Below are 7,338 nucleotides of genomic sequence, written 5' to 3'. Positions count from 1 at the left end.
CCTCCGCCAAGACTCTTTCTCCATCTCAAACAAGCGATCTCAGTCAATCAATATGTTGTAATCAACAGCATACCAGTGAACGGATGGGATGGAAAGACACCATCGATGTACTGTAATTCGCATCACAGTTGATAGTGCGAACAATTTTAGCAATTTTACCGCAATTTCAACACTGACCAATGACACGACGGCATGCTTCCCAGTTTCTGTATCATCACTAAACCGACCCTCCTCTACTTTTCAAGTACCATTGCATATGCACATAGATGACTGTTCAGTACATCCATTCATTGTTAATTCTCAAATATATATATCAAAGTATACCACACAGCAATCTACATATTTCTAGCACTTCGAGAGTAGTGCATAATTTACGATCTTTCTTCATGTGGATGGGAGTCACAGGGCATTCTCACATTGTTAGAATAAAGTTAAGAGACTGACAGATCTCCTCACATCGTCTTTGACCAACCCTTCATGCTGCACTGTTACCTATTTAATCTGCAGCTGACCAGAAGTAGATTGCTACATTCCGTGTCTTGTGAAGGAATAGAGCGAGCCGGGTCCGTAACTGCTGTTCTGCACCCATCCAAGAGTACAAGATTTCTCCAGATGCGCGCATATCGAGGAGATTAGCACCCCTTATCGGTGTATAATAGTAGATACGAAAGTGTTGTTCTGTAATAGCAGACGGTTAAGAAGAAGTAGAAACGGGACGTTTTTATGGATGGAGCTCCAGGCGGACAGATTTTGAAGCATTTTGCCTAAATCACCTACACTATCAGTTTTCGAGTATTGGTCTAGTTTCTGGGATAAGTACCAAAAAGATATTGGTAAGAGAGAACATAAAACACATGCACTCCTAAGGCTACACGGTTTTGCACTTAAAACAGTCTATAACTTCAGAGTAGTGCAGTATCTGACTTATTAGTCGCATGGAATGCAATGCTGTTAATATTCCAACGTGAGAAATATATTTCCAGTGCATGACATACATTCTCCCTGCAGGTTTCTTATTTATTTGTCTACTAACTGGCGCTAATAACTTGCCACGAGAGCCCAGTTGGAAGATTTTATTTTATTTTATTTTATTTACACGTCAAGTTGTGTAGGACCAAATTGAGGAGCAAATCTCCTAGGTCATAGAACATGAAATTACTACATAAAAGTAATAACAGATAAAAATAAACTGAATTATGAACCTGGAAAAAGACAATCCATAAGTTTAAGTAAACACAATCAACAATACAACAAGAATCTGCTTAATTTTTCAAGGAACTCCTTCACAGAATAGAAGGAGTGACCCATGAGGAAACGATTCGATTTGAAATCGGGTGGATTACTGCTAAGATTTTTGAATTCGAGTGGTAGCTTATTGAAAATGTATGCAGCAGTATACTGCACACCTTTCTGTACAAACGTTAAGGAAGTCCGATCCAAATGCAGGTTTGATTTCTGCCGACTATTAACTGAGTGAAAGCAGCTTATTCTTGAGAATAAGCTACTACTGATAACAAGAAATGACAGTAAGGAATATATATATATATATATATATATATATATATATATATATATATATATATATATATATATTGAGAGGCCAATGTCAAAATACCCTGACTTGTGAACAGGGGTCGACGAGAGGTTCGTGAACTTACACCACTTATTGCCCGAACCGCCCGTTTCTGAGCCAAAAATATCCTTTTAGAATGGGAAGAGTTGCCCCAAACTACAATACCATACGACATAAATGAATGAAAATAAGCAAAGGAGATTAATTTTCGTGTCGAACGATCACTCACTTCAGGTACCATTCAAATAGTAAAAATGGCAGCATTAAGTTTTTGAACAGGATCCTGAATGTGGGCTTTCCACGACAGTTTAATATCTACCTGAACACCTAGAAATTTGAACTGTTCAGCCTCACTAATCGTATGCCCATTCTATGAAATTAAAACGTCCGTTTTTTTTAATAGTGTTATAGAAACTGTAAAAACTGTGTCTTACTGTGATTTAGCTTTAGCTTATTTTCTACAAGCCATGAACTTAGGTCATGAAATGCACTGTTTGAAACCAAGCAAGTGGTGCACACAACATCCTTTACTACCAATATTGACTGTGCTACTGTCATCAGGAAACAGAAATATTTTAGAGTTTCCTGTAACACTAGAGGGCATATCATTTATATAAATAAGGAACAGGAGTGGCCCCAACACTGATCCCTGCCCCCCCCCCCCCCCCACTTGACTGTACCCCATCAGACCCCGCATCACAGCCATTCTCAACATTGTGAATAATGATCTTTTGCTGTCTGTTGCTGATGTAAGAGGTGAACCAATTGTGAGCTACTCCCCATATTCCATAATGGTCCAACTTCTGGAGCAATCAAACGCCTTAGTTAAATCAAAAAATATGTCTAGCGTTGGAAACCTTTTGTTTAACCCATCCAGTACCTCATGAGAAAAGAGAATATAGCATTTTCAGTTGTTAAACGACTTCTGAAGCCGAACTGTACATTTGATAGCAAATTTTGTATAAAATGATAAATAATACTTACATTCACAGCCTTTCAATAACTTCAGCCAACACTGATGGCATAGAAATAGGTCTAAAATTGTCTACATTATTCTTTTATCCCTTTTTATAAAGCGGCATTACTACTGAGTACTTTAATTGTTCAGGAACCTGACCATTCCTAAAGGAAAAATTACAAATTTGGCTAAATACAGGGCTAATATGTGCAGCACGGTACTTTAATATTCTGGTAGCCACTCCATCATATCCATGAGAGTCTTAAGTCTTCAGTGATTTAATTATTGACTCAATCTCCCCATTGTCTGTATCACAGAGGAGTATTTCAGACGTCAAACTCAGAAAGGCGTTTGCCAAGAAAGTCATATGATTCCCTGTAGAAACTAAATTTTTATTTAATTCACCAGCAATGCTCAGGAAATGATTGTTAAATACTGTAAATGTATCTGATTTATCAGTAACAGAAATATTTTTGCTATGAACTAACTTAATATCATCGAACGTGTGCTACTTACCAGACAATTCCTTCACAACTGACCATATGGTTCTAATTTTAACCCTGTGAATTAGCTATTCTATTTGCGTACCACATACTCTTTGCCTCCCTAATAACATTTTTAAGCACCTTATGGTATTGTTTATAGTGGGCTACTGTAGCTTGTTGTGACTTCTTTTAACATTTTGATGTATTTACCACTTTGTTCCGACTAGTCAGACACTCAGGCTGCCTTTTATTGCTAATATCCTGTTTAGAACGTTCTAATGGAAAGCAGTTCTCAAAGAGCGTGAGAAATGTGTTAAGGAAAGCATTATATTTATCATCTGTGTTTTCGGCACTACAAACATCCTACCACTCTTGTTCGTTGGCAAGGTTTAAAAAGCTCTCTATTGGTGTTGGATTAACTTTCCTACAAAGTTTGTAGTTATACGTGTCATTTGTTTGAGTACAAAAGCCTTTTAGTGTTAAAATTTGTGTATCATGGTCTGAAAGGCTATTCACCCTTTTACTAACAGAATGCCCATCTAGTAATGAAGAATGAATAAAAATATTGTCTATGGCTGTGCTACTGTTTCAATGCACCCTAGTTGGAAAAAACACTGTCTGCATCAGATCGTATGAATTTAGCAGATATACCAACATTATTTATCTTGCACCATCATATACAAAATTTATATTCAAGTCACCACATATAACTAATTTCTGGTACTTCCTACAAAGTGAATCGAGAACTCTCTCTAGCTTGAGCAGAAATGCTCTGAAGTCAGAGTTAGGGAGCCTATAAACAACAACAATTAGAAGTTTCAACTGCCCCTGCACAACATTCAAATATCTGTTCAGTGCAGTGCCATGATACATCTATGGACTGAAATGGAATATTGTTTTGTACATATATTTTACATACATTTCTCTATGATAACTAAGGTGACAAACTACAAAATGAAAAAAAACTTCCTTAAAACATTGATTCTGTGTGATAAATGCCCAATGTAGCTTTTTCAGAAGAGTATAGCGCCTACTGCTCACATCTGATCACGGTTCAGAAATTATACTATGCTCGCATCAGTCCTATATAAAATTATCGTTAGTAATGGAGAATACCTCTTACAAAGAAAGAGACAAACGCATAGCAGCGGTGTCTGACATGTGAAATTACACATCGCACCACCAGTTACTCCTTAAACAGGACATCTGTCAAGCAGATGTATACATGAAGACTGCAGTACCTCACAAACACATGTCGCTAACTTAAAATCACCATAGTTATGAAAGTGAATATTCGATTTTATGCCCAAGATTCTGTGGGGGAATGTACTATTTCACATAAATCTTTGTCTAGAGGAATGTGTTGAAACAGGATGGACATGTTTCATCACACGTGAGATGGAAGTCCTCTGATGAGGGAGGTTTGCTGTTAACAATCACGAGTAGACAGCACTCTAACACACACACACACACACACACACACACACACACACACAGAACACACAGTCGTATATGAATCGACAGGTTATGTCACAAAGCTGATGCATCCCTACAGAACAACAGAAAAAAAATGGTCAAAGGACCTGCAGCATCTCCCTCTCTCTAGAATACATCCATCAGTCTACCATTAAGTCATATCTCTTCGCAGCTCCATCTCAACCGATCACCCCATCCACTCTTGGTTATTCTTTAACGCAGATGTAAATAAGTTTAGAGGCAGATGGTTCTCTTTTATCCAGGAAGGCATCAAAGACAGCTGACAATCTTTCTGCTAAGAACCCCATACAGCAAAACTTCAACATGGTTGTAAACAGTCCGTCTGCATCTTGTAACTGTTCCTCTGTCTCTGCACCAACCCTCCCTGCAGCTTTGTCCATGCGATCTTCTCAATTTAAGTTGGAGTTGAGCAGATGTTGGAAAGCGCTATATCTACCACCTTCTGCAACCCGTGGAGAAACAGAATGAGATGAGTTAATGCGACAGGAGCGTGATTTAAGCACTCAGTGGAAATGAGAACATGTTGTCGTAGCTCTGCTAACCATGTACAGTGTTAAGGCGAGCACCAAATGAACACACAACATGGCAGGAAATTCAGTACAAGCAGTTACAGTGATTTTTCTTGTCAGGAAAATTAGGAAGACTCCACATCACATGGGAACTGGAGGAAGGACGAGTATTTTGATACTGTATTGTGGTACATTTCCCAAACTACATACAGCTACTGCAGTCTGAAGGAAATCTGTGTCCTTCAGGGTGCATTCATGTCTGTCACCCAAAAATTCTCTCATTCCCCATTATTTCGTACTATCCAGCAGAGGAAAACTACAAACTACAAAAACCTCTGATGACGTAACCTGGTAGAAAAAGCAATAAGACTTTACCGCATCTCTCTCTTCTGATATATCAGGAAACAAATAACGTTTGCTTATTGATAGTGACCATATGTGATGATCCCATTAAATATACATGTCTTTACCCAGTGGAGCAGGCGACCAAAGTCGCTTGCTCAGACCAGTGTAAAGTTAGTTGCCTGAACTGTAGGAAGACCATATCCCACAGTCTATCAGCGGCAAGAGAGGGCCCCTGGGTTGTTGTCTCATACATTGTCTTTTCTATTGTAACACATCCAAACAGTGTATGACTACAGTATTATACACAGTCATACATTTTCTTCCAACACGACTTTGATGTCTGGGTCAGCTGCTAAACTAACATTAATGCATTTCAGTTCATTGGTTATCACAGAAAACTGGACACTGCAGAGTGTAAACTATGCTGCTGCTCCCACAACGCACAAGATGATTGAAATAAAAGACAGAGGCGCTGTTTCTTATCGACAGAAATGTGAAGGACATCACAAAAATGGAAACTGGAAGAGTTTGTGGCATTGAGGAGTGTTTCCGAAAAGCTGCCTAAAGGTGATGACCTCCGCAGTTAATCTCATCTTTCACAGTAAGGGGTAGCAGATGTCTTGGTGTTCTGTTTTGATTGATTCCTTATACTGCAGTAATGTGCACAATCACTGTTTCGGTGCTGGTCATCCCCAGAAGGTGTTACTCCCACCAAGACTCTCTCTCCACACAAACAAATGATGTCAGTCAATCATTATGTGGTAATCAACAGTGTACCAGTGGACAGATGGGACGGAAAAGACACCGTCAATATGATGGGATGGGACATGTACTGTAATAAGCATCATAGTTGATAGTGCGATCAATTTTACGTGTTGTTTTTTTTTGTAATTTAACGCCAACCAATGACATTGCAGCATGCCTCCAACTTTCTGTATCATCACTAAATCAACTGTCCACTACTTTGCGAGTGCCATAAACTACACTCATGCTCATAAATTAAGGATAATGCTGAACCATGGTGAAACAGCGATCTGGTGGGAGGTTTGCGGGTTTCAATCACCTCGGGGTATGACCATGCGGTGCATTTCACCTGCGGTCGTCGCACTGTGGCGCTGGCAGCAGTCCACATATGCAGAGGTGTGTTGGTGCATGTCAGAGTACGGTGCAGTGATTAAGTGTGTAGACGTTTTCTGACGTGCTAATGGTGACTGTGTGTTTAAAATGGCTCAAAGAACACATATTGATGACGTTATGAGGGGTAGAATACTAGGACGACTGGAGGCTGGCCAAACACAGCAGGTCGTAGCATGGGCCCTGCGTGTACCACAAAGTGTGATCTCAAGATTATGGCAACGACCCCAGCAGACAGGAAACGTGTCCAGGCGCTACAGTACGGGATTTCCACAGTGCACAACACCAGAAGAAGACCGATATCTCACCATCAGTGCCCAGAGACGGTCACAGAGTGCTGTAGGTAGCCTTGCTCGGGACCTTACCGCCGCCACTGGAACAGTTGTCTCCAGACACACAGTCTACAGACGACTGAACAGACATGGTTCATTCGCCCGGAGACCTTCGAGGTGCATTCCACTGACCCCTGGTCACAGGAGATGACCCCTGGTCACAGGAGAGCCCGTAAAGCCTGGTGTCAAGAACACAGTACATGGTCATAGGAACAGTGGTCCCAGGTTATGTTCACGGACGAGTCCAGGTATAGTCTGAACAGTGGTTCTCGACGGGTTTTCATCTGGCCTGAACCAGGAGCCAGATACCAACCCCTTAATGTCCTTGAAAGGGACCTGTATGGAGGTCGTTGTTTGACGGTATGAGCTGGGATTATGATTGGTGCACTTACACCCCTTCATGTCTTTGACAGAGAAACTGTAACAGGTCAGGTGTATCAGGACGTCATTTTGCACCACCGCCTATTCAGGGGTGCAGTGGGTCCCACCTTCCTCCTGATGGATG

This window comes from Schistocerca nitens, chromosome 2, assembly GCF_023898315.1.
Source record: "Schistocerca nitens isolate TAMUIC-IGC-003100 chromosome 2, iqSchNite1.1, whole genome shotgun sequence".
Taxonomy (NCBI): Eukaryota; Metazoa; Arthropoda; class Insecta; order Orthoptera; family Acrididae; genus Schistocerca; species Schistocerca nitens.
This window is presented reverse-complemented; position numbering follows the sequence as displayed.